At 41.2% G+C, this 27,011-nt stretch overlaps 1 protein-coding gene across 3 annotated transcripts in view; it reads left to right on the forward strand.

Annotated features, from left to right (window-relative positions):
* The window catches only part of LOC118586583, a 174,347-nt gene that overhangs the window by 6,850 nt on the left and 140,486 nt on the right, over positions 1-27,011 (forward strand). The window contains exons 2-3 of one of the 3 annotated variants that reach the window (XR_004945386.1): positions 8,071-8,226; positions 19,455-19,645. The exons of 1 other annotated variant lie outside the window; for it this stretch is intronic. The gene's annotated coding sequence lies outside the window, so the exon portion shown is untranslated. Of the gene's footprint in view, positions 1-8,070; positions 8,227-19,454; positions 19,646-27,011 lie in introns of those variants that run through there. One more of the 3 variants, XM_036191633.1, reaches the window with a different exon arrangement.

The following is a 27,011-nucleotide window of genomic DNA, read 5'->3' on the forward strand; positions in this document are numbered from 1 at the left end:
CATGTGTCACCATGCTTGGCTGTTTCCAGTGTGACTTTGAACTCACAGAGATCCGGATGGATCTCTGCCTCCCAAGTGATAGGATTAAAGGTGTATGTGCCACTATTTTCTGGCCTCTATGTCTAATCTACTGGCTGTTCTGTTCTCTGACCCCAGATAAGTTTATTAGGGTGCACAATATATTGGGGGGACACAATATCACCACACTTGAACTCACAGGAGTGTAATTAATTTGCTTTTTGTAGCTCCAAAATGACTATGTAAGGATAAATTAGACACACATAGTAGCTAGGTCCAGGGAGTGGGCTACAGTCTTTTAATCATCTCTTTCTACATGTCCTATGCGGAGAGCCAGCTGGTTCAAAAAGAAGAAACTGAGCGGACGAAGCACCCAAGGTTTGAGATGAGAGCATAGCCAAGTAAAGATAATTCCCATCACCCTAGGGGAAATAACACAAGGTACTGAAGACCGGTTAAGAGTTGCTGCCAAGCCCTCTGGCAGAGTTACACATTCTTTGAGACTGCTGTCTTTGTCAGCCTGCTCTCCAACAGGACCACACCCTGTTCTATAAGTTGGTAGGCTTATCATTTCAGATATCTCCTGCATTTCTTCAAATGCCAGAATCCCTGGGAGTTGGCAAGAAACAATAGCCCATCCCTGTTATTGCCTACAGTAAACTTGCCTTCCGAACCAAACCTACCATTTTCCCTTTCTTGGTATCAGCAAAGAAGCCTAAAATAAATTTTAAAAAAATGAATGAAAACCTAAGCTTAAGGGCATGAGAATTAAAGAAATTATTGTCTAAGTATCATAAAGTAGCTGGAGATGATGTTCAGGATGGCTTGGTTGGTAGCTATTCTAATTATGAAGTGCAGGGTAAAAGTTCATTCAAACAATAACATGAGTTTGCAGGTTAGAATGAATTTTCACCACAAGACAATACGTACATTCATTTTTAGCCAGCAGTGAAAGTTAGCCTGAACATCTTCAAGGTTCCTTTTTAAGGTTTTTTTTTTGTTGTTCCTTTTAGTTTTCATTTATTTTATAATTAAATATTTACTATAAAGATTTAAATTAAAATTTAAAACTCCATTAAAATTAAAAAACAAATTAAAAACACCCTCCAGAAAAACTAGCCTATTGTAGTGGTATTTGCTCCGCCCACGATCCTGGGTGGTGTTTCAAAGAAAAGTGAGTTTCCGGCCCTTTAGCCCAAGGTCATGGGCAGAGCAAATACCACTACAGTCTATTATTACTTGCTGTGTGACTGACTAGGAGCTACAGAGATTCCTTGATAGGGAGGGGGCCTTGACTAGACAACAGAGATGGTGAACTCCAAGATGGCTGGCTTCTTCCTAATCCTCCCCACTTGATACCAAACCTGGCTGTTTCTCCTGTCAATAGGGCCCCCTGCTGATGAACTGGTTTATCAAAGGCCTGATGAGGACATGTTACACAACTGTGGGCCACTCCGCTATCCTGTCTTTGTTCAAAGTAACCAACTCTAAATTGGGGAAGGAAGACCCTCTCAAAAACCATTAAACACGCCCCTCCTCGCCCTTAAGGCCTCCCAAGTCCCCCCTCTGCTTTGAAGAGAGTCTTTTCTCTGTGTGTCTTCACAACCTGAACTGTGCGTGCACATTTCCTCAGCCCTACTAAAAGCCTTCCTTTACTCTCTCTGTTTGTTGGGTCGGAGGTGTGTGTCCGCCCCACCCCCCACGGCTGTCTTTCGCACTTGAGATTTATCCTGCCTTTTAATTCTTTAACTGGCAGAGACAATGAACCATAGAATGAAATACAGACTTTGGGTCTGGATAAATTTTCATTTTATAAACATGAGGTCATGTGACTTCTGCTAAAAATTTCTGTTTTTCTGCGGTTATTCCTACTCCTATTTCTGCTCTCAAGAAACTGAAGCAAAGAGAGAAAGAGAGAAATCAATAAGTAAAGGAAGGAAGAAAGAAAGAAAGAAAGAAAGAAAGAAAGAAAGAAAGAAAGAAAGAAAGAAAGAAAGAAAGAGGGAGGGAGGGAGGGAGGGAGGGAGGAAGGAAGGAAGGAAGGAAGGAAGGAAGGAAGGAAGGAAGAAGAGAAATATAGATCCCAGAACCCTTAGGTGTTCCCAAATACATCCGACAACCCACTCCTGTCAGCACCCACAGTAAACATGCCTTGTGAGCAGACTCACAAAACCAGTGTTTGGGAATACCAAGGTGACTGCAGGGCCTGGCAGCCTGGGTTTGATCTCCAGAACCCACAAGCTGTCTTCTGACCACAGCACTTGTGCACTGCCTCACATGTGTGCGCACACACAACGTTGAAAAGGGGTTTTAATAGTCTGCTTTATCTCAGTAGTAATTTACCTCTTCCCTTGACAAGAACAATCTTGCAACTTTAGCAAGTACTTATCAAAAGTCTTATGAGTTGCAGTCACAGTTGTGAGTTCAAGTCCTGGCTCACTGATCACATTAGTTAACATCTTGGAACCTAAGTGGACCTTGCAGCAGGAACAAAACAGAGGCAGCTCTTAGCAGTTAAGTCCAAGTGACAATGGAGAACATTGTGTTTGCACACAAATAATTGGTCCAGTTTCCTGAACAGAAACAAATTGCCACGGCGTATTGGGCTGGGTGTGGACGTTAAAATAAAAGCCGACTGAAATTATGTTGATACAATTGAGATGGGCAAAAAATTAGACTAAAGGATTAACTTTCTTAAGCAAAGGTACATGTTTGAAACACACACACACACACACACACACACACACACACCAGAGTAGGGAGGGTGGGTACCAACTCTTACTATAAACTAATTTTTTAAAAGGCATTCTGCAGGGTCTTTCCTTGGGTGAAAAGTCTTTCTTTCGGAAGCAGGTCTGAACTTGTGGTAGACTTAAAGGCCTTCCTGGGTCTCAGGCAGCCTGTGCCTGTCCCGTATATGAGCTGGTGTCGCTCTTGTAGGATTGGGGGAAGTTGTAGAAGATTCAGGAGAGGCCAGGGCAAGAGTTGAGTTGGGCATTCTCCATGGTGCTTTACAACTATTTGGCAAAATGAAGATTTTTTTTTTTTTTTTTTTTTTTTTGGTCACAAGGGAGTACCAACGTAAACTTCTTTTCTAACAGAATTTAGATTTGGGGATAGTTCTAGCCAAAACAAAACAAAGACTTTTGTTCCCTAGCCCCACTGCAAATACAGGTTGCTAAGCGACAAGGTTTGTGGTAATGAAATGCATGTAAAAAGCCACAGGGCCTTAGTGTAAACACCACCTGCAATTAGCTAGTCTGTAACCTTAGTTCTGTGGCCCTTTCCGGCCTGGACATTGCTAACAGGGTCTGAAAGGAGTAAGAGTCCTCTGCTGTCCAAAGAGATGAGGGCTACAAGTTAACGATGCAGGTTCCGAAAGCTAGGCTTCTGGGTTTCTGTCCTGGCTCTGGATATCCCAGCAGCACACCACTTCCTGTGTGGGAAAACTAACCATCTATCTGATCAAAGTTGCTGCGTGTAGATGGGGTCCGGGAAGTGCATCTGAAAACAACCCCTAGATAACACTGTCCGGCACAGGAAAAACAAAGTGATCATCTGTGAATTATGGTCCTATACATCTGCCTGAAATGTAGTACTTCATGTATTTTTGTTTGAAGAAACATGTATCATATTTCTTCTTAGATTATAAAAAACAACAGAAACTTTGAATTTTTCCTGAATTTCCCAGAGCCTATTTTTATACATTGAACAGGACTCTTTTAAAATCGGAGTAGATGAGGGCAAAATGACAAAGAGGTATGTTATAGATGTCCTACATCATGGCCATTGCTCTGCTTTAAATGATAGAAGTGTTGGACAGTTGTTCTACATCATCTTTGTTCGACCACAGATGTTGGAGTCCCTATTGTGACTCGGGTTCGTGTGTGATCTGCATTTGGATAATCAGACAGGCTCACATGAGAATTAGAAAATGGAGGTTATAGGCAACTGCGCTTGCTCCATCTATACGTGGACTCTTCTTGCTTTTCGGTGTCAGTAAAGATCCTCAGCACTAGCCTCGTGGCTCTCCAGCATCCACTCTGCAGGCACAGCAGGCCTATTCCTCGCCAGAGACCGTGTCTTCTAGACTGAGGCTGTTTTGATTTGTAGAGTGTTTTGATGGCAGAAGAGGCATGGCTTCCTTTATGACCAGGTCTGAGGTGTGACTTTGGGAGACTTTCCAGCTACTTAGAATCTGTCGCTTTGGTTCTGCTTCCTTCTAACTTAGAGTCTGTTTCTTTAGTTCTTTGAGCTATTTTACAAACCACTAAACATCGGGTCTCTCTCCTTACGTTGGGTAGGGTGTGTCTTTGCAGAGAAGTTACGGCTTATAGAGAACTTCTTATCGATTATTTACATCTTGATGGGTTGCACTCCTTCCCACTGAATGTAGTATCTTGGTGTGCCCTTTAAAACCACTTGCTTGTGTTAGGGTTTCTATTGCTTTTATACAACACCACGACAGAAAACAATGGGGCAGTGGGGGGGGGGGATAAACCATTGAGGAGAAAAGCGTTTATTTCATTTTACAGCTTGTAGTCCATCATCCAGGAAAGTCAGGACAGGAGGAACTGCAGGGAGAAACTGGTGCAGAGACCATGGAAGAGTTCTGCTTACTGGTTTGGTTCCCAAGACTTGCTCAGCCATCTTTCCTATATACTCTAGGACCACCTGCTGAGGCGTGATACTACCCACAATGGGCTAGGCCCTCATACATCTACCACAAATTAAGAAAATGTACCGGGCAGTGTTGGTGCACACCTTTAAGCCCAGCACTTGGGAGGCAGAACCAGGTGGATCGCTGTGAGTTCAAGGCCAGCCTGGTCTACAGAGCGAGATCCAGGACAGCCAGGCCTACACAGAGAAACCCTGCCTTGAAAAACAAAACAAAAAACAAACAAACAATGTACCATAGGTTTGCCCACAGGCCAATCTGATTTGGACATTTTCTTAGTTGAGGTTCTCTTTTCCTAAATGACTCCAGCTTGTGTCAAGTTGACATGAAACTGGATAGCACAACACTCCAATGGGCACAGCTAAGAAAACACATATCTTATTTAAGCTGTTGGAATTTTAGAAAATTTATTGCTACTGAATTATACCCTACCCTGAAGTGATGTAGAACTTAGAGCCTAAGAGTGGGGTCTGTCTTTCATAGTAAACTTTAAACGTGTTGCTTTGGTTTAATGGCTCTTCAGAGGGAATCAGAAAACTGCTACTGAGGACTAGAGGCATAGAGATCCACATTTCCTAGTGTTGACACATTTGGTAACACTTTCTGTCTTCAGCAAACTGGAAAATCAAAATGTCACAAAAGATGGAAATAAGATTGTTAATTGTTTATCAGTTGCTACAAGTTGCACTTGATAAGCTATTGTAAGAAAAAAGATATGAGCCGGGCCCATGCCTGTAATCCCAGCATTCGGGAGGCAGAGGTAAGTGGATCTCTGTGAGTTCGAGGCCAGCCTGGTCTACAGAGCTAGTCTAGGACAGGCTCCAAAGCTACAGAGAAACCCGGTCTCGAAAAACCAAAAAAAGAAAAAAAGAAAGGAAAAGAAAAAAGATATGTATGTTCAGCGAAAAATTAGTTTGTAAGGATACATGAAAGAGACTCAAGAGTCTGCAAATTCAGGGACTTGGAAAAGGCAACTGCCTCTCACTCCAAGTGATGGGAGATAAAATTACTGCTTGAGCAACAAAAGCTGATAAAATTCTGCAAAAATTAGATCAGTGATGACATGGCCTGTGGTGTCTTATCATGCCGTTCAGTTGGACCAGATGACTCAGTGACTTAAAATGGTTCAGGAAAATACCATTGCTAATAGGAGAGAGAGTTTAGGTGGGTGGAGCATAACAGACTAAAGACAGATGTTGGGCATATAAAATATATCTAGAAAGCAGGTAGAGAGCCAAGGTAAGTTTGTAGTACAGTTTCATCATCAGAAGGCTCCAATCTAGACTATATGTGACCATGGTTCTCTGAGACCAAGTGATACTCAGCATCCCAACACATACAGGCAGGAAGTAGGTCAGGAAGCTGCCCAACCTTTAAGGTAGGCATATCTCAAGTCTCAGTGACCATCTTAGTCAAGGATGCAGTAAAACTTGCTGAAGGGAGAATCCTGGAATTCTGGAGGTCAGTGGACAACAAACCTTTCTTAGGAGCCCATGTGAAATATTTAAGAACCATTCCTCATCTCCAAAGTAGGCATTCTATAACTCCTAGCCATTGACTGTGGGTCAATGGAAGAAGGCAAGCATAGGCCTGTTGTAGAAGCTTTCTGTACATTCTCCTGCATGTGAGACTTGTGAGTTTTCTTTCTGAGTAAGAGGAGTCAATGGAAATACTTATGTACTAGAAGAAAAGAGAAAGAAATATTTGTATTCAGAGGAGAAGGCTGGTGATCGTGATTAGTATTCACCAAATATCCCTGCTTTAGGCTTTCATGAAAGAAATCTCCAGAGTATTTTCATCTTGCAAAATGGAAACTTAACGTCCCAAACAACTCTTGTCCCCACCCCACTTCCCAGTTTCTTGTAATCGTCGTTCTGTCCACTTGCTAACCACCTGTTATCTCTACAAATTACACTACTCTAGGTCACCTTTGTAAATGGAGCCATTTAGTATTTGTCTCCCCCCCACCCCACGCCATCTCATTTTACTTAGCAGAACATCCCTGTCCATGTGTTCGTGCATCATAGGATTTACTTCTTATATGAGGTTGAATAATATTCTGTTATATAAATGTCACCTATTATTTATCCACCCATCCAACAACAGACTTTTGGGGTGTTTCTAGCTCTTCGCTATTATGAACAACACTGCTTGATCAACACGACCCCTGAGATCCAACAGACGATTACTGTATATATTATTTGCTTTTCTGTTGCTGTGACAAAAATACCATGACCAAAAGCAACTTATGCAAGAAAGAATGTATTTTGCCTTATGGTTCCCGGGAGGGATAAAGTCCATTATGGCAGGGAAGCCTGGCAGCAAGCGTCCGGCACAGTGGCAGGAGCAGGCAGATAAGAGCTCACATCTTCAACTACAAGGACGAAGCAGGGAGAGCAAACTGGGAGTGGGCTGAGGCTATGAACTCTCACAGCCCACCCCAGTGACAGATTTCCTTTAGCAAAGCTGTATTTTCCCAAAACCTCTCCAAACAGTGCCACCAACTGGGGACCAAGCATTCCAGTGCCTGAGCCTGTGGGGAACACTGCTCACTGAAACCACTATGCTCTACTTCCTATTGCCTGCTGCCAGGATCCAGGGAGCACGTACTGAGATGGGCACTTCCGTTTCCATGACTGAAGTAGAACAAATCCCTACTTACCTAAGAGGTATATGTAGAGTGAGTGAAGAACAAGACTTTGTTATTTTTAAGCCATCGAGATTTAGGGGGTCTGTTTTATTCTCGTTGAAAATTAATAATGTTTTCATTTTTTAAAATTAAAGTTTGGTTCTAATGTTTGTAGAAAAGAACTTTGGAGTGCTCCAGCGTCCCTGTGGGAAAGGCTGATAAATGTTAGCCCTGTTACATATTCCTTGTGCATCTATCCTGCCCAGACATACCTTTCTTGAGGCCATGAGTGTGGCCATACTCATGTCCATGCCAGGGCTTCTCCTTCATTAACTGGTATAAGCCAGAGGAGATCCCAAATCTCTTCTCGTTCCCCCTCCATTTGTCCTGCTGTCTGTACTTCAGTGTGTTGGCCTCCCTGCAGCCTGTCTATATGAGAGGACTGCCTTTGGCTGAAAGCATCAGACCCTTAGGTAATTGGGACTTAAAAAGGGGGAGGTGGATTTCTTCCTAGCATTGAAACAGTGTTGACACACTGAGTCCACCACCGATGGGGATAGTCTGCTTTCTCATTGTCCTGCTGTGCTCATCAACATTGCCTTCTGCATCATGGGCTGAGTGCGGGACCCATCTTCATCTTACATATGTGTATGTGAGGCAGCAGAAAGCAGGAAACAGAAAGAAATGCCTTTTGTCAAAACTCCCAGGAGCTGTGTACGCTTACACTTCTTCCATTCCATCAAAGGAGACTCAATAACACAGAGTTCCTGTTTCTGAAGAAGAGGAAACTGATGTGGCAATACAACCAGCTGTGGCTGGCAGAACAATTCTCTCCAAAGGTGTGCATCCTAAGTTCCAGGACATTTATGTGGAAAACAAGGGCTCTGCAGGTGTGGTTCAGGTAAGGATCTGAGATGGGGAATTATTCTGGATTATGCACGTGAGTCCAATCTAATAGGGTAAATTCTTAGAGGCTGGGGATGTAGGTCAATAATAGCATATTTGCCTAGCATGCTCGGGGCTATTCAGTGGTTCTCAACCTTCCTAATGTTCATGTTGTGGGGACTCCCAGCCATAAAATTATCTCACTACTATTTCACAACTCTAATTTTGCTACTGGTATGAATCATAATTTGAAAGTCTGATATGCAGGATATCTGATATGTGATGCCCAAAGGGGTCACAACCCACAGGTTGAGAATTGGATAGATTCTAGATTCTATCTTTGTGGAGAGAGAGAGAGAGAGAGAGAGAGAGAGAGAGAGAGAGAGAGAGAGAGAGAGATTGAGAGAGACTGAATGTGTAAAGAGTTACCTGTGGTCAGAAAGGAGATAATGACATCCAGGGGAGACCCAGAAAGAGTTCATGTGAGAACTCAGCCCACTGGTGCAGAAAGGAGACCATGAGCCTAGGAACATGGGTGACATTTAGTAACCAAAAGAAGCAGATTTCTCTGGAACCTCCAGACAGGGCATCAGTTAATCTAATAGTTTAATTTTAGCCCAAGTAGAACCCTACTGACTTCTGACCAGCAGAACTGAAAGACAATTCACTTCTGTGGTTGTGAGCTACTACCCCTAAGGTAATTCATTATCAAAGTAATAGAAAGTTAATAAGCTGGCCACCTCAGCCAGTGTGCCACCGCATTTTGGCAATATAAATTCTTTCTTTCTTTCTTTCTTTCTTTCTTTCTTTCTTTCTTTCTTTCTTTCTTTCTTTCTTTCTTTCTCTCTCTCTCTCTCTCTCTCTCTCTCTCTCTCTCTCTCTCTTTCTTTTGTTTTCTTGAGAGAGAGAGGGTTTCTCCATGTAGCCCTGACTGTCCTAGAACTTGCTTTATAGACCAAACTGGCCTCAAACACAGAGATCCACTCCCACCTCTACCTCCCAGGTGCTGGGATTAAAGGTGTGCGCCACCACTGCCTGGCTGGACATATGTATTTCTGCATTCTCTTGTATTCCTATCTTACATACTCATTTCCTAACCAAGGGTGAAACTCTTCAAATCCCATTCATCTGTTCTAGCCTAAAAATGGATGGCAGATGCATTTTCTGAAGTCATGCAATTGGTTAATGATGGAAGCAGGGTTAAGCCCCAAATTTTTGGCTGAAACCTGTAACAGTCTTTAGTGCTTTATGCAGCTCTCAGTGTGGGCAGCATGAAACAGTTGAACTGTAAAAGCATGGTGGGTATCTGCCATGGGTAGAGGTTTGTGGCTGTTCTTGTGGGATCTGCTCCTGCCTGAATGTTGTGTGCTGGGGTATTATCCACAGCCTCTAGCACAGCAGAAGGCTGTGAAGTAAAATGCTGGTGCAGCACTTTTTACAGACCCCCCTCACCCGACAAGTAATCCTGTGTTGTCTGAGACCACTGAATTGTACCATGATAAGTTTGATTCACAATGGTGTCCCTAAGGGGTTGCAAGTTCCCAGGATGTGGTAGGAAATATCAAAGAGAAATTATATATAGAAGAGCTTTGTCATCGCCTACATGATAGCATTGTGAGGTGACAGTGTGGTCGCTCTCAGTCAGATGCAGTTTGTTAAATTGACCTTTAAGATGAACAGAATACAGCTTAAGGAAAACGCAATGTCTAGTTGTATTACTGATTATTACAGTCTATTCTGGTTGGTATGGTAAAAGCTGCCAATGGCTTTGTGCTTCTTTTAATTAGCAAATACTTTGACAATGCAATCAGTCCATGTTGCCTTTACTCAGCAAATTCAGTAGTCAACTCCTATGTGCCAATTTTTGACAGAAAATGAAGAAATATTGGCGAGAAAAAGAATTAAGCCAAGACTCCCCTGGGGATTCAATTCAACCTGGTGGATTCAGTACAGGCAGGTCCAGACCCTCCTTCCAGGCTGAGCAAAGTGTCCCTGTGTAAGCCCAAGGTTCCAATCAGCCAGGCTGATGTGTAAAATTAAAGCACAAATATAATACATAAAAAAGGAGGAAAAAAAGTAAAAAAAAAAAAAAAAAAGAATTAAGCTTACAGCTTTCTATAATACAGCTGGGTGCTGTGATCTCAAGAACTCAAAAGGCAGGGGCAGGAGCATTGCAGATTCAAGACCAGCCAGGGCTGTGTCAAGAGGCTGTCTGAGAATGAATGGATGAATGATTAAACAGCACAAATAAATGTTAAATTCCAGTGGTGATGAGTGCCACTGAAGGGAGGTTCTGTTTATATTAGCTTCTCAAAGGCAAATCTAATGAAGCAAAAGTCTAAAGAAAGTGCTTTAAAGTAAACAAGGAAAGCAGAGGCAAGTTCCAGCAGAAGAGCATGTGTAACATCCCCGGGGCTCAGCATGGCTCTGTGTAAGGGAGGTGTGTGCATCGGAGCTGGAAAGAGGACCGGAAGATGTGTCAGGTGATGACACCAAAATGAGGACCAGGTTGAGTATGATTTAACAGGGCTACAACTGCCATTTTCTTTTGAGAACAGTTCAAAGCACAGGCGAGTGATTCGGTTTGTTCTGAGAAATCTTGGAAAGCATTCTGAGCAGATCAGAGGGGTAAGAAAGTGTGGAGAGTTATGGGATGATCATTGTAGGAGGACACAAGATTAAGATGACTGTAAACCATCAATTCTTGACAAGAATGATGTCACTCCCCAAAAGGCAAAAACACCAACCAATCAAACAACAACATACTTAGCTATTACAGTATTGTGTTGTCTTCCAGTGCTCTCCATCCTAATTGCTAAGATGTCACTCCTTCGTATTTAACTTTTTTCCCTCAGGTCCTGGGGACTGAACTCAGGGGCGCATGCGTGCAAGACAAGTACCCGAGCTCTGACCTAACCTTTCTGTGAAATCGTGCCGTAGGTCTGGCCTTGGCTATGGCTGCTACAGTGCTATGAGGGGTTATTTTTGATCCTCATACTTTCATATGCCTCCTGTCTTAGGGTTTCTATCGCTGTGATACAATTCCATGGCTAAAGCAACTTGGGGAAGAAAGGATTCATTTCATCTCACAATTCTTGGATTATGTACTGGGTCACCGAGGGAACTCAGGGCAGGAACTCAAGCAGGGCTGTGACCTGGAGGCAGGAACTGAAGCAGAGGCCATGGAGGGATGCTGCTTACTGGCTTCTTCCTTCTGACTTTCTCAGCCTGTTTTCATGTACTGCCCAGGACCACCTGCCCAGAGGTGGCACGCCCTTCAGTGATCTGGGCCCACCCACACTGATCATTAATCAAGAAACTGCCCCACAGCATAGCTCACAGGGCAATCTGGTGGGAGCATTTTCTTAATTGAGGTTCCTTCTTCCCAAAAGACTAGTGTGTGCATCAAGCAGACGAGACATGAGCCTGCACAATCGCCATACTTCTACACTGGGCTTTGAGAATGAAAGTGATACGTTTTATATATAATATTTACTTTGTTAAAGTTGACTCATCGTTTTGACAAATGTTTAAAATGTCAAGAATATCTGAATAGGTTTCTAGCTGTTAGATACGTTGGAAGATTTTTCTCATATCAAGCAAAACGCACTAAAAGTAAGTCTAATAATTTTCAAGAAGTTCATTATTTTAAATCCTTCTACTTTTGTTGGAAAATATAATTTGAATGACTCAAATGATCATGGATGACTTTTAAAAGTAATATATTGGTATGAATTGTGCACATGTTTAATTTGATACATTACAGTTTTTATAAGCATATAAATTGTTTTCAAAGTTAGTACATAAGAAGTTTCTATTTTAGTTTTTGGTTTTGGTTTCTTGAGAAAGGGTGGTATGTAGCTAAGGCTGGCTTCAAACTCTTTATGTAACTGAAGATGACCTTAATTTTCTGATCCCCCTGTCTCTCTACCTAGTGCTGGGATTGCAGGTGTGTGACACCATCTTTAGCCAAAGTACAATAGCTTTAAGGTTAAGTTAAATGATGATAGTTGTTATTATTATTATTATTATGCTGCCAAAGATTGAATCCAGAGCCTTTCACCTGCTGGCTATCAACCAGCACTGAACTACATCTCCAACAGGAGTTTTTAATTTACATTAAAATTACTTTTTTACTTATTGTTGTATATATTGATGATGTTGGGGCTCACAGGCGCCAGGATATGCATGTGTAGGCCAGAGAACAACTCTCTGAAGTTAGTTCTCTTTTCCACCTTGATGTGGGCTCTGGGTATTGAACTCAGGTCATCAGGCTTGCCTTCCTTGCAAACACCCACTGAGCCAATCATCTTTCAGGCCCTTGACTGACCTTTTAGTTTGAGATTGTAAGTAGCCATTCTTAATCCTGCACTGAAGAAAAGAGTAAGTCTTATATTTATTCCTTTATGCATAAATTATAGCTACATAGTATGTTTATAATATTAATATTTTGTGGATGGTAAATTATGGAAAAGGTGTTCATAAGGCTTTATATGAAGTGATAATGAAGAGATAGATTAGGGTACTAGAAGCAGACATGCAGAACAGAGAGTGGGTTGTGGATAATTTGGGAGAGTAAATCATTAGGAGTTGGTAATAGTTTGGAAGGTGAGAGAGGAAGGTGTTGTTCATGACTCCTAGGTCTTGCTACACATTGATGACTCTTCCAGCCAGATGGGGAACACAGGAAAAACACCAGAACTTTATGATTCATTGATTTATTTTGAGGAGTCTATTCATGTGTTTAACTGCACACACCTAATAAAAGAGTCTTAGACATAATTACTTTTAGTTATCTGTGGTAAGCAGAACAATGGGCCCTTTACAATACCCATATCCAAACTTTAGAGTCCATAGATAAATTTATTTTGCATAAATAATTCCAAAGAATAATTAAGGTTATAGATAGAATTAAGGTTTTAATCAGTTGACCTTACCAATTGTAGCTGGATGTGGTAGAACACACCTGTGATCCCATCACTCTGGTGGTTGAGGCAGGAGGATAGTAAGTTCCAGGCCAACTTGGCTACATAGTGAGACTCTTTCTCAAAAAATTAAAAACAAGAAAAAGAAAAGAAAGAAAAGAAAAACTATATTAATGGTAATGACAAGAGTTCAGAAATATAAAGTAAATAATAAATGCTAAAAGATAACTAAAATTATCTACTGCAAATATTTACTGGACACAAAGGAAGCTGTCATAATATAGACATAAATGCCTACACACATAGATACAAACAGAGGTTCAGTATATCTGAAGCAAAAGCTGACAAAATTCAACAACATAATAACAGCCAAAAAGCCCGGATAACTCAACAATTCATAGGGATTTGAGCACTAAAGTCTGTATGGTCAGTAGACAGATGTTAGCAGGACAGTGAACTTGGAAACACTATATACACACCAGATGCTACAGATCTCTGTAGCACACTTCTTCTAACAATAGCAGTGCAAATATTCTTCTCCAGCACTTGGTGAAAGTTCACAAAGATAGACCATATGTTAGACCATTAAACAAGTATAACTTTCAAAGGATTGAAACCATACAAAGTATGTCCTTTTGACCACAATGAAATGAAACTGAAAATCAGAAACAGAAGGAAATTTAGAAAATTTACACATTGCAGGAATTAAGCAACAAACATCTAAAGAACCAATGAGTCAAAGAAAAGCCACAAAGGAAATTAAAAAATGCTTTATGTTGAACGAAGGTGAAAACACAATGCACTAAACATATATGGTAGCTAGAGAAAGGAACAATCAGAGGACAGCTTATACTACAAATACAGCTACGTTTCAAAGAAGAAATTGCTCCAATGATTAACCAAAACTTCCACCTTCAGAAAGAAGACCAATTAAGAACAAACTGAACCCAAAGCAAAGAAAAATAAATAATGCAATAACCTAAAAACAGTTATAGAAGATATAATAAAATCTAGAACAGAAGAATAATCCAGAAAATCAATAAAACAAAAAGTTGGTTTTCTGAAAATAGCAATAAAATTGATAAAATTTTAGAAGAGCTATAATAGAGAGAAGGCTTAAATTAGTAAAATTGGGAAAGAACTATGTGTGTGTTGTAGGTATGTGTTACTATCAACTTTACAGAAATCAAAAGAATTCTGATGAAATAACAAATAATGGTTTGTCAGTAAGTTAGACTGTTTAGATCACAGATTCTTAGAAAGATACAAAGAACCTTCTATTTCAAAAAGGAATAGAGAAACCTGACTTGGCTATAACAAATAAAAAAGTTGACTCAGTAACTAAGAATTTCCTAACAAAGCAAAGTCCAGGATCAGACGGCTCCTCTGGTGAATTTTACCAAACAACCAATGAGCAATTTGTGCCAAACTTTTAAAAACTCTTCCAAAAATAAGAATTAAGTATTTAACTTATTCAGTAAAACCTCTATTATCCTTACAAAATCCAGATGGAACATCACAAAAAAGGTAATTATCAATACTTTTATGAATCTTTGATAGATTTTGTTCATCAGAACCCATATGTGTATGTCATTGTTTATATTCAATAACAAGAGAGATTTATTCCAGGAACCCAAGATTGGTTCAAGAGACAAAAATAAGTCTTTATAGAGTGTTTTAGAGAACATAAGAAAAAACACTGTATGGTCATCTCAATGGCTGAATAAGCATCATTCCACCACATGCAGCAGGATTTTATGACAAACTACTCAGGAAAGTAGGGATAGAAGAAAGCCCCCTCAAACTGAGGAAGGGCATATATGAAAAACTCCCAGCTAACATTATGTGTATGGTGATCACCTGAAAGCTTTCTCCTAAGAAAGCCAAATGTGTCAGCCATCACCGTTCCTGTCCAACAAGAAATGAAGAGGTGAACACTCTCCAACTGGAGATGGCATTGCCTTATGTACAAAAGACCCTAAAGAATCCACAAGAACTATTCAATCTACTAAATTTAACACGATTGCAAGGCCAATATGAAAACTAAGACATTGACATATCCTAGCTATGCAGGATCTAAACACAATATTAAGAAAACAACCTCACAATAGAATGAGAATAAAACACTTAGGAACAAATTACCCAGGGATATGCAAGACCTGTATGCTGAAAAGTGGAAGTCATTGATGAAAAAAAAAAAAAAAAACAACCTGAATATCCAGGAAGGCTGGTAGTGTTCTCAGATTGAGAGCTTGATGTTGTTAAATTAGCAACATATGTCACCAAAAGTCTTTACAGATATAAACAAAACTTCAAATGTCTTTTTCTTTTGTCTGCAAATGGACAGGAGTTTTAAAATCCATGTGGAATTACCAGAAGCCTCAGAGTAGTCAAAACAACCCTGAAAAAGAGAGTGAGTTTGAGGGATCAAACTTCCTGATTTCAAGCTCTGCCTCAGAGGAACAGTAACTCTCGAGGTCTCTTAAAAGCAACAATAACCAAACAGTCACCCCGAGGGTGTTATGTAGAACAGCATTAGACAAAGACCATAAGTATGCAGTCAGCTACTCTGGAAAAGAGTGAAACACCAGTCAATGAGGAAGAAACAGTTACATCAATGAATGCTACTACAGTCACTTGAAACCCATGTGAGAAATAATCTGGAGCCCTCTCTCACAGTAGATGTGAAACCTAACTCAGCATGGATGAGATGCTTAAATGTAGAAGTCAAAATTATAAAATTCTTAGAAGAAAACTGATGAGGATCTTTATATCCTTTGAGTCATCTTAGATATGAAGCCCAAAGCACAAGTACGTAGATAAAGTAGATAAATTGAACTTCATTGAAATAAAGCATTCGCAAGTCAAAAGATACCATTTAAAAAGTGAAAAGAGAGGGGTTGGGGATTACCTCAGTGGTAGAGTGCTTGCCTAGCAAGTGCAAGGCCCTGGGTTTGGTCCTCAGCTCTGAAAAAAAAAAAAAGTGAAAAGAGAAACTTGTAGTCTGAGAGAAAATATTTTCACCTCATCTATCTGAGAAGGCTCCAGAATCCAGGCTATAAAAGTAATTATAAAACTTCTGTGGATTGTGCTCATTGTTAATAAAAAGCTGACAGGCCAGTAGCTTGGCCAGAAGTTAAGCAAGAAAGCCGAACTGTGAGAATGCTGGAAAGGAGAAGGGCAAGTCAGAAGTAGCCAGCCAGATGCAGAGGAAGCAAGATGAGAATGTTGTACTGAGAAAAGGCACCAAGCCACTTATCTAAACATAGCTAAGAATTACGGGTTAACTTAAGTGTAAGAGCTAGTTAGTAATAAGCCTGAGCTACCAGCTGAGCATTTATAATTAATATAAGCATCTGTTGTGGTTATTCTGTAACTGGCAGGCAGGAGAGAACTGTCGTCCCATTACATAAAACTCAAGTATAAAGAGGCAAGAAAGTATTTGAAAGAAGCAAAGGTTTGGAGCATTTATAAAAAACAACAACAAAAAAAAACCAAAAAAAAAACATAAGCTATATAAATGGCCAATAGTGTGTGTGAAAAGATGCTCAATGCTGTATTAGGAACATGCCAATCAAAACCATAAAGGGATACCTGTTCATAGTCAGTAGGATGACTATATAATTTTTCTCGAGGGCTGGGAAGATGGCTGTGTCAGCAAAGTACCCAAGCATGAGGACCAGAATTTGATCTCAGACCCATTTAAACCTGAATGTGACAGGGCACATAGTAATCAGCTCTGGGGAAGTGCAGAATCCCTGGGGCTCACTGGATAGCCAGTGCAGCTAAAGTGATGATTCACAGGCTCAGGGAGAGACTAAAAAACTAAGGTAGAGAATGAGCAAGGAAGACACCTGATAGTGATCTTTGGTCTGCAATGTACACATGTGCACATATACCCATGCACATACATGCACATATGGATATGAACACATACACAGAAAAAATTAAAAGAATTAAGTAACAAGTAAGGTAGGAATCTCAACTCTTGGGAGGGAAAGGAGGAGGACCAGCTGAGCTGGGATATGTGGTGACCCTCTGTCTCAAAAAGTGACATGATGACATTAAACAAAACAAAAAACTAATAAAGAAATTGTAGTCCTCATACACTACTGGTGGGAGTGTAAATTTTAAAAAGTAGTCCGATAGTTCATAAAGACAGTTAAGGATGGTGTTATCATATGTGTAGACAAATTCCTAAGCAGTCTTATTAAATAAAAAACACAGAGCCAAATATAGGGGTGAAAGCCTTAGAAATCAGGGAAATAGTGAGAGCCACCAAACAACCTTACCTCACTAGCTCTGCAACTTCCAAAAATGCCATGACTTCCTGTCTAACCAGGCTTTTATTGCCTTGCTGTTCTGCCCTCTCATTGGCTCTTAGCCCAGCTACCTCACTTCCTTGTCACTGCCTGTCTGTACAGACCTCCAGGTCTCTATGGTTGGCACTAGGATTAAAGGCATGTGTCACTACACTTGGCTCTGTTCCCTAGTATGGCCTTGAACACAGAGACCCTGCCTGCCAAGTGATCAGGATTAAGGGTGTGTGCTACCTCTGCCTGACTTTTGTGTTTACTTAAAGCGGCTTGCTATTTCGTCTGATCTCCAGGCAAACTTTATTTATTAATATACAAATAAAATGCCACTGCACATGTGGATCTACAAAGTGGATACACAAGATAATTTATTCCCACAAAACTTAAATATGAATGCTTATAGTAGCCCAAACATGGAAACAATCTATGTGCCCATCAAGCTAAATGAGCAAATATAATATACCCATAAAATGAAATATTATTCTGCAATAAAAAGTAATGGGATGTTGATTCATACTAAGTTGAAGAACTTTGAAAGCATTTTGCTAACTAAAAGAAACCAGTTGTAAACACTGTGTGAACTGTCCCAAATGACCGAATCTATAGGGACAAAAGGTAGATTTATGGTTGCCACGGAGGAGGGGACGCAAACACAAGAAGAGGGCAATAGCGGCTACAGGCTGTCCTTTGGAGATGATAGAATTATTCTAGAGTTGGGTTACAATGATGTTTGTACATTGGCTAATTTTATGGCATGTGAGTTAGTGCTTAATTTTTTTTGAAAAACGTGAAGTTGGAGGTAGAAGAGTCAGAGAGAGATGCAGCAGGAGATGAAGAGGGGCTCATGACCCAAGAAACGGCTGCCAGAGACTAGAGAAAGCAGCCAAACAGATTTTTGTCTTGAGCCTCAAGAAACTGAATCCATTCCATTGTCACTTTGATTTTATTCCTCTGAGGCCTGTGTCAAAGGTCCAATTTATAGAACTACAAAATAACCATTTGAAGTTCTTTTAAATGACAAGTTTTAATTTGCAATAGTAGAAGCAGGACTAATTAATACAGGCCCTGTTAGACATGGGAGTAGAGATGAGTATTCCAGTGTTTATATGAGGCATTGGAGTTCAGAGAAGTGCATGGCTTAGAAACACAATAGAAATGTCTAGGCTTTATTCCTCCAATGAGTGTGTGTGTGTGTGTGTGTGTGTGTGTGTGTGTGTGTGTGTGTGTAAAAGAGAGAGGGATGGGGGAAATAAACACATCGGATAACTCTAGTGCCTGGAGATTAATTACTTATCTTTACACTTTTTTTTAATGTATGAGAAAACTAGGGCACAGAGTTCAGTGAGTTCCCCAAGGAATTGAAGCATTAAGTGGCGAGGCTGACTCAAATGCAGGGAGTTTACCTTTAGAGTTGGGGATTACTGTGACAAATGCCTCCTGTTTTATCTCTTACATGTAAATATTCAGAAGAAGCTGTGGTGGACATTTTCTGCACACACCGTCAACATTTGAACCCCAGGAAGCTTTGCCATACTCCTGAGCCCTACCTGGGGAAAGCTTTACCACTCCCATGGTGGTACCCATGTCAACAGCACAGTCACTCAGGATTTCACTCACCTGGGGTTTCCTTTCTCTCCGTAGCACCTGCCCCCATGCTGTAGAACTCTTCCTCGGATTTCCTTCCAGTATTAAGGACAGTGTTGAGAAAATTTTAAGCAATATGTTTGGATTGCTTAACTAGGACATGTAGTTAATCACAATAACATCAAAATTCAATTATCAGAATGCTTTTAGACAATGGATGTATACTAGAACATGTGTGTACAAGGCAGGATAGCCTGGACATCCTCCCTAACCTAATTTTAGTGAAGATCTCCTATAACATACCTGTTTCAACTGTAAAAGAAAAACAACCTAAAGACTGTGTCCTACAGTTGCTAGAAAAAAAAGCTTCAACCTTCTTATTTTCATTTTGAGATTAATAAACCTCTTCATCTTATAAGCTTGCAGGCCTAACACCAACACCAGAAGCATTTGAGCAAGAGGGTTGAGTCGTAAGAGCTCGTGGAACAAGACTTGGAACAGAAAGGGTCAGCGTGCTTGCAGCTTTCGCCAGACTCCTTCCCTGGCTGCTAGAGTCCACAGATATGAGTGGCTGTGACTGGGATCTGTTCTGCTCCAGAGGCTGATTAAAAAAAAAAAAAAAAAAAAAAGTGCTGGCTTGGTTACTAATGGAAATCACAGAGTATAAGAAACTCAGCAACCAGGACCAGCGAGTCCTGAGGAAATCACCTAGCAACAAATGAGAGCTAAAATAATGCATCCCAGCAACCAAAACATAACTTAGATGAGTTGAGTCCAATCTAGTGGGGTCAGGGGTCAAAAGACATAAACCTGCTCTATCATATTCAGTAGATGCTGTATGCCACTGTTCTGGTGGGACTTAGGAACTCCAAGTTAAATAGAAAAGGATCATTTTCTTCAGTGACAACTATTTTCAAACCCCAGCAGTCCAGTGTGATGAGGCAAAGGTGTGGGAGCATGGAAGAGCTGGGAGGCTTGGGGATTTAACTTGAAATGTCTTTGAGGCATTCAAGTAAAGCCAATCTTGAGGGAGTTGAAGTGGCAGGCTGGATGGTGAGGCAGTCTAAGTGGTCGCCTAGCCTGGAAATGTACATACTCTGTTAAAGTCATGGCTTTGAAGAGAGTCAGGGGATACAATGAAAATAGGTCAGCCCCCCCCCACCCCCCAGGGGAGCTGTAATAGTTACATGAAACCAGAGAAGGGAATGCAGGTAGGGGAGAGCCAGTGAAGAAACAAGACCTGTGGAGGAGAGGAGAGCACCACAAAGCTCCCAGTGGTGTGCAGTAGTACCTCAGAGTCGTTGCTGATGTTCTTGAGATCATCTCAGGAGAACGCTTGGAGGAAGTCATGAAACTTGAGGAAGAAGGAAAGGAAAATAGAAACAGGTTCTGCTACTACAAAGAAAATATAAGCCGGGCAGGGTAGTTCATGTTTGTAGTCCTTGCACTCAGGCCGAGGCAGAGGAACGAGAGCTCAAGGGTGGTCTGGGCCCCTTGGTGAATGGGCTGCGCGGGGAAACCTTGTTTCAATAAAGACAACTAATGATAAAGGTGTGACAGTGTTTACGTCTAATCCTTTTGAGAGGCAGAGGCAGGCGAATCGGGAGTTCAGGTTCATCCTCAGCTACAAATGGAGTAAAGGTTCGAGCTGCACCTGAGAGCTGTATGAGAGGCTGTCTCAGAAAACCAAAACAAATCTGTAAAAACAAGCAAAATAGCAAACAAATGCACACATAGATGGAAAAATCCACTGATTCATGCATCAGCTTTGACAAAGGCCGGCAAGCGGTCATCATGCTTGACTCTGCAAACATTTTCTCCCCTTCAAATGAGGGTTCATGGGTCAAACACTGGGAAGTCGATGAAGAGTGTGATGTGAACTGACACTAGGTAGTTATTAGGTGCAGGGTTCGTTGTTTCTGTGATTTATTTAACTTCCACAAAACCTGTTATAGAAGTCATTTTTAGTTTGAGATTCACAGGAATAACAGTAGTGACATGTAACTTTCATATTACACGGTGAACTCACTATCATCACTTTGCTGTGATGTTACAGCCTTGGGAGGACCTTTGATTTTTCTCTTGCTTATAGATTTTCTAGGTTTTGAAAAACCATGAGCCCCCCCACACACCCTCTGTCTGTGATCAACTTGAATACTTCTTTAGGGTTCTATCCCCACAGCCCTAGTTTGTGTCTGTTGCTATGATGAAGATGAAACGGCAGCCTTACTTTATCAAGAAGAATGGATACTTAGCCCACAGTTGCAGAAGCCGTCAAGCATGGCACCAGTATCAGATGAGCTGTGGGAAGGCCCTCATGGCTTATGAAATCAGAGTGGCAGGGCCTATGTGGGAAGAGCTCCTTTCTTTGCTGGACAGAAAGTCAGAGAGGAATGGGGATCAAACAGTCCCTTCTGAAGGCACATCTGCAGTGACCTGAGGACCTTCTACTTGGGTTCACTTAGCAAAGGTCCACATCACCCCCAACATCACACTTCATCTACCTGAAACCTATATTCGGTCCTAGGATGATTTTCTTCCAAGGGAAAAGGTATCTCTGAACACTGAGTTTAAACCATTTACCCTGTATTTATATTCCCACTGTGTGTCTGGTTGAACTGTATGAAAGTCCTGTTTCTTTAAGTCAGAAAGATTCACTGTCAGCAACTGCATGCAGCTTCAGGTGATTACCAGAACTTTGCCATGAACAGAATGCTCGTTTTCCCAAAAAAGCCTTGGTGTTAGGGGGTGGAGTGCATGTTAGGAGGTGGATCCCACGTGAGTGGATCCCTCGTGAGTGGAATTAGTGCCCTTTTCAGAGGCGTGAGAGAGCTTGGCTCCTGTCTCTGCGCTTTGCTTTGTGAAGTTGCCGTAGAAGAAGGTGTGTAGCTGCAGCCTAGACAGGGGCCCACTCCAGCGTCTGGTCATACTGGTCCTATAGACTCAGAGAGGAGATGGAAAGGGAACATCGACTGTTCCTACTTTTCTTTGATTTAATTCATATTTATGTAGTTTTGTATATTTTGTTTTTATTTTAAAATTTATACTATTTATATATTAGTAAGCCCAAGCTACCATTTTATTATTTAGGACATGTATTTACTTTTATGTAACAGGATCACAAAATGGAAATCAATTAACTGAAACTTGTTTAAAGCCCTCTATTATTTAGAGAGTACATATATCTATAAGGCCGAATTTTCACTGAAAGGTTTTCAAGGGAGAAACTATCAAGAGTTCTTCACCACCTACATGTGGCAGCTCCAGGAACTTTAACTAGGTCTCTGAGTTGCCGAATAACATCTCCTTATACAAATTCATATCTGGAGTTCCACTTCAATCCATGTCAATTTCTTAAGCAGCATACGAAATACTACATTAACTTTAAATATCAAAAGCATGCATTCATGTTGACAAAAAATATTAAGATCAAATCATAGCCTAAATGCCTACTTTGTATTTGGTTTAAGAATTCGTTTACATACACTTTTATTTCCTAGAGGCTTAAACGTTTTACATCAGAAAGTGTATTGTATGTTACACTTTAAAATCAAGCTATTCGATTTTAAAAGTTCACCAAACGCTAAGAGAATGCTAATACCACCTTTATATGGCTCTGGAATGGAACGAAGGAGCCTCACACGGGAGCTCATTTGAATTCAAATCCTCTTATGCTTGAAGAGCTTGTGAAACAGGGAAACAAACCTCTAGCTTGTGAACCTGTAGGGACAAGCCACACCAAGCCACAGTACCCACCTGCTCTTGCAAGCCTCATTGCAGGCCACCACTACATCAGAGCTACTGGCTTGCAGAGTTCCAGGCATATCACCCTCAGTCTCTCCTCAACAGCTTTTCAAGCATAAAGCTGTACTGATTATTGAAATTATTTCCCAGCCTATGAAAAAGTCTGACTTAAATATGCTCATCATAACTCTAATTTCTAACATTTTAAATCTACTTCCAACTGACAATCCCTCAGGGAAAAATTCAATATCATTCCTAAGATCAACTTTGTATGATTTTGCTGTGTAGGACTATTTTGGGAGGAATAAACAATATCTTTCTGTTCTTTTTTCATCTAGAAGAACAGAAATGGAAAGATTGGAAGATTCAAAAATAAAGATATATTTTTGTTTTCTTCTTTAAAATTCATGAGAAAAATAAACTTGGAAAGATGAGCATATTGTTGGCCCAACATGGGTGGCCACATGATGAAAAAGAAGATGCGCTACTCCATCAGAAGAAACTGGTTGCATAGGGGTCAGTAGTTATGTAGGAAAAGTTTTAAGGATTGTAAGGACACACTGTGAAAGTGTATAACCCCAGCTACCATCTAAAGTAACTTGCTAAGGGAAGGCAGGAAGTGACAGTCTATTGGAGACTACAGCCTTTTGAAGGCATGAAAATGGAGTTTTATATAGAGTTTGACATTCTCAGGAAACTACCAAAATTGTGGGGATGCTGGGGGATGTCTTTCTGTATGCTGTGAATATGTGTGGCTCCCATTGGATAATAAATAAAGCTGCATTGGCCTATGGCAGGGCAGGATAAGGTTAGGCAGTACATTCAAACTGAAGACAAGAGGAAGAAGGTGGGGTTGAGGAGACGCCAGCCCTCTGCCCAAGGAGCAACCAGATGCCAGCAGACTGGTAATGCCATGGCCACATGGCAACATATAGATTAATAGAAATGGGTTGAGTTAAGTTATAAGAGCTAGCTAACAAGAAACCTGGCCCATAGGCCATACAGTTTGTAAATAATACAAGCCTTTGTGTGCTTACTTGGAACCAAGCAGCTGCAGGACACAGGTGAGACATTTGTCTGGGCAGGACTGGAGAAACTTCCAGCTACATTTTGGTACCACATGTTAAGATCAATCCATATGAGTCTATTTAATGGGTAATAGGGATTTATTAAGATATAAATTGAGGAAATACACTCACGATTACAGATCCGAGTAAACAGCTAAAGTCGTCCTCTGTTCTGCCTGGGAGCAAATGCACCTGGTGGTTCCATCAGACCAGGAAGCAGGCAGCAGGGAGAAGGGGCTGGTGACCCTTCTCCATTTCCCTTTAAGAGGTTGTGTACAATGGCAAGAAGCATCACCTCCTTCCTGACTCCATAGCTCAAAGTCATGGGTGGAGCAAATACCACTACCTAGGGACTCAGGAGAAGCCTTGGAGGTAGGCCCTATTCATTGACACTTCTTGTATGGAGGAGTAAGGATGTGACAGGGTGAAGTAAGAGGCTTCAAAAGCACGAAAGGTGAACTGGGGAGGGCAGGCTTTCACACCTGTGACCTTGTCATGGAGTTGCCTGGTCATCGGGTTCAATCCCCATTACTGGAGACAGAAAAAGTGTGAGAGCTAAGAGTGGCCTTGACAGCCATAGCTTCTATTACCGTACTGATGATGGTAAAATTGTACCTCAGAGAAATGCAATTGCTACTGTAATTGGGATCTGAACTGCGGGATTCTGTCTCTTGTTTTGGAGAAAGTTTGATGTTTGTCATTACCTTTATGGTCTCATTATTTTATTACTAGGGTACTATTGTAACACAGGAAATACTGTCGATGCCTGCAAATGCACACAATGAACATGGTCATCATTACCATCTCAATTGTCTTTCTAAGCATTTGAAAAATAACTTCTATAGTTACTCCAGACAGAGCTGTAGATCCTCTAAAAGACCAGGTTCCAGAAGGTCAAGCCTTTCAGATGGGCTTAATCACTATCCAGTTTCTGGCCTCAGTTTCTTTTGGTGAAAAAACGACTGTTGACATTCCTCCACGGGTCTCAGGTACAGAGCATTGTTTCTTGTTTTGTTTTTACATGTTTAATTTAGGGTTTTTTTTTTTTCACTCTATTCACTCTATTGGATGTTTCATAGAAAGTTGTGGCTGCCACTCTTCCTTGTGAGCAAGAGGCTGTGTTGCCGTATCATGTCCCCCAGTGTAGTGTCCCCTAATAAAGTTTATCTGAGGATCAGAGGAAAAAGCCAGCCACTATTTAACACAGAAGTCTGGCAATGGTAGCACACACCTTTAATCCTATCACTCAGGAGGCAGGGATCTGTCTGGATCTCTGTGAGTTCAAGGCCACACTGGGAACAGAGCCAGGCATGGTGGCACATGCCTTAAATTCCAACACTAGTTAACCATGGAGGCCTGGAGGTCTGTACAGACACAGGAAGTGACAGTGCTGGGCAGGAAGAGGAAGTGATATAGCTGGATGGAGAGAGCAGATGTTACAGAAGAACAGAAAGGCATATGGGCGTGGGTATACAGGAAGTAGCCCTCTTTAGAGACTGAAGTGTCAATGAGGTGAGGTTAGCTTATGGCTTTTCCTATTCCTCTGAGCTCTCGGGTTTTCACCCCTCTATCTGGCTCTTGGTTTTTACTTAACAAGACCTGTTAAGATTCATGTTACAGAAGGCCATGTGTGATAGCTCAGTCCTGGGATCTCCTTGTTCTCCTCTGCAGACCACCCTCATTGATATGTGCCATCAGTAGGGACCCTACAGCAGACCCGTGGTGAACAGTGTGATGCTGCTCTTACCAGCAGTGGTCCCAAACTCAGTCAGGCTCCCTCAGCAAAAGGCTACTCTCTATCATTCTTTCTAAAGGCACACCATGTCCTGGTGTCCTGGTTCCAGCAGGATCTGGCAGTGTTTTTCAATATGTGGGCTTCAGATGCTTAACAAGTCAGGGATTATTGCAGGAACAAGTGAGTCATCATCTAGGCTGAATACACAACATCGACAGTTGTGTGACATCTACACTGTGCCAAGCCCTATGCATGCATTATCTCACTTTATCCTTATAAAAATGCCGTGAGGTTTGTTTGGTAATCCACAGGTGAGCATGCTTAGCCTCAGAGAGATTAAGCAAATTGCTTAAGATCATGAAGCCAACAAGTAAATAGGTCTTCAAACCTAGGCTATTTAATCTCACTATATGTATGTATTTACACACATGTGCACACACACAATGTACATGTATATATGCACATTTTAATGATGTTTATATTTGTTTCCATTAGGAAATTACAGATTTTAAAGTTTCATATGATTTATGGTAGATTTTTGTTATTTTTCTATCCATTAATTTTGTACATTGAACATGTGCCTCTACTATCATATGACTGGTATGTGACACAGTGGTTTAAAAAAAATCCTTATGTGTGTGAACAAACAGGTGTGCATGGGCTACAGCTTCTATGCAGTGGTCAGAGGACAGCCTTGGTTGCTTGTTGTTGCCTTTCACATTGTTTGTAACAATGTTCACCATGTGGATGCAGGCTGGCAGCTTGCAGTCCCATCTCCCCCCTGTCTCCACCTCCCATCTCGTGGGCACAGCACTGGCATAGCAATGCAGGCTTCAAGTGGGATCTGAACTTAGTCCTTTGTGTTGCACAGTGTCTTAGTTACATTCCCGCCACGATGACAAAATACTCTAACAAACTCAGGAAGGGCTTATTTTGTCCACAATTTCAGGTTATAGTCTGTCATTTCTCAGAAGTCACCGGGCAGGAACTTGAGGTAGCTGCTCATAGTGCATCTCCAGGCAACCGCAGAGTGATAAATACTTGTACTTAACTCACTTTATCCCTTCACTATAGGTCAGAATATGAGGCCCAGGGAATTGTGCTACCCATGGTGAGCAGGTCTTTTGGCTTCAATAAATCTACTGATCTACAAGCATGCACAGAAGCTAACCTAGTCAAGATAATCCCTCACAGGTGTATCCCAGAGGTTTGTCTCCTAGGTGTTAAGTTGACAATACTAACCATCCCATGTTACAAGTGATTTGAGGTCATATCTCAGTGTGGAATGCTTCCCGCGCGTGCACAAATCTGTGGGTTCAATCCCCAGCACCACAATGAGTAAACTAATGACAGTTCAAAACTTCAAAATGCATAGTTTGGGACTCTGCAAGTTATCAGAACACGCTGTTCCTGTCAATGCTTTAATAGGA

Source organism: Onychomys torridus, chromosome 7, assembly GCF_903995425.1.
Source record: "Onychomys torridus chromosome 7, mOncTor1.1, whole genome shotgun sequence".
NCBI classification, from domain to species: Eukaryota; Metazoa; Chordata; class Mammalia; order Rodentia; family Cricetidae; genus Onychomys; species Onychomys torridus.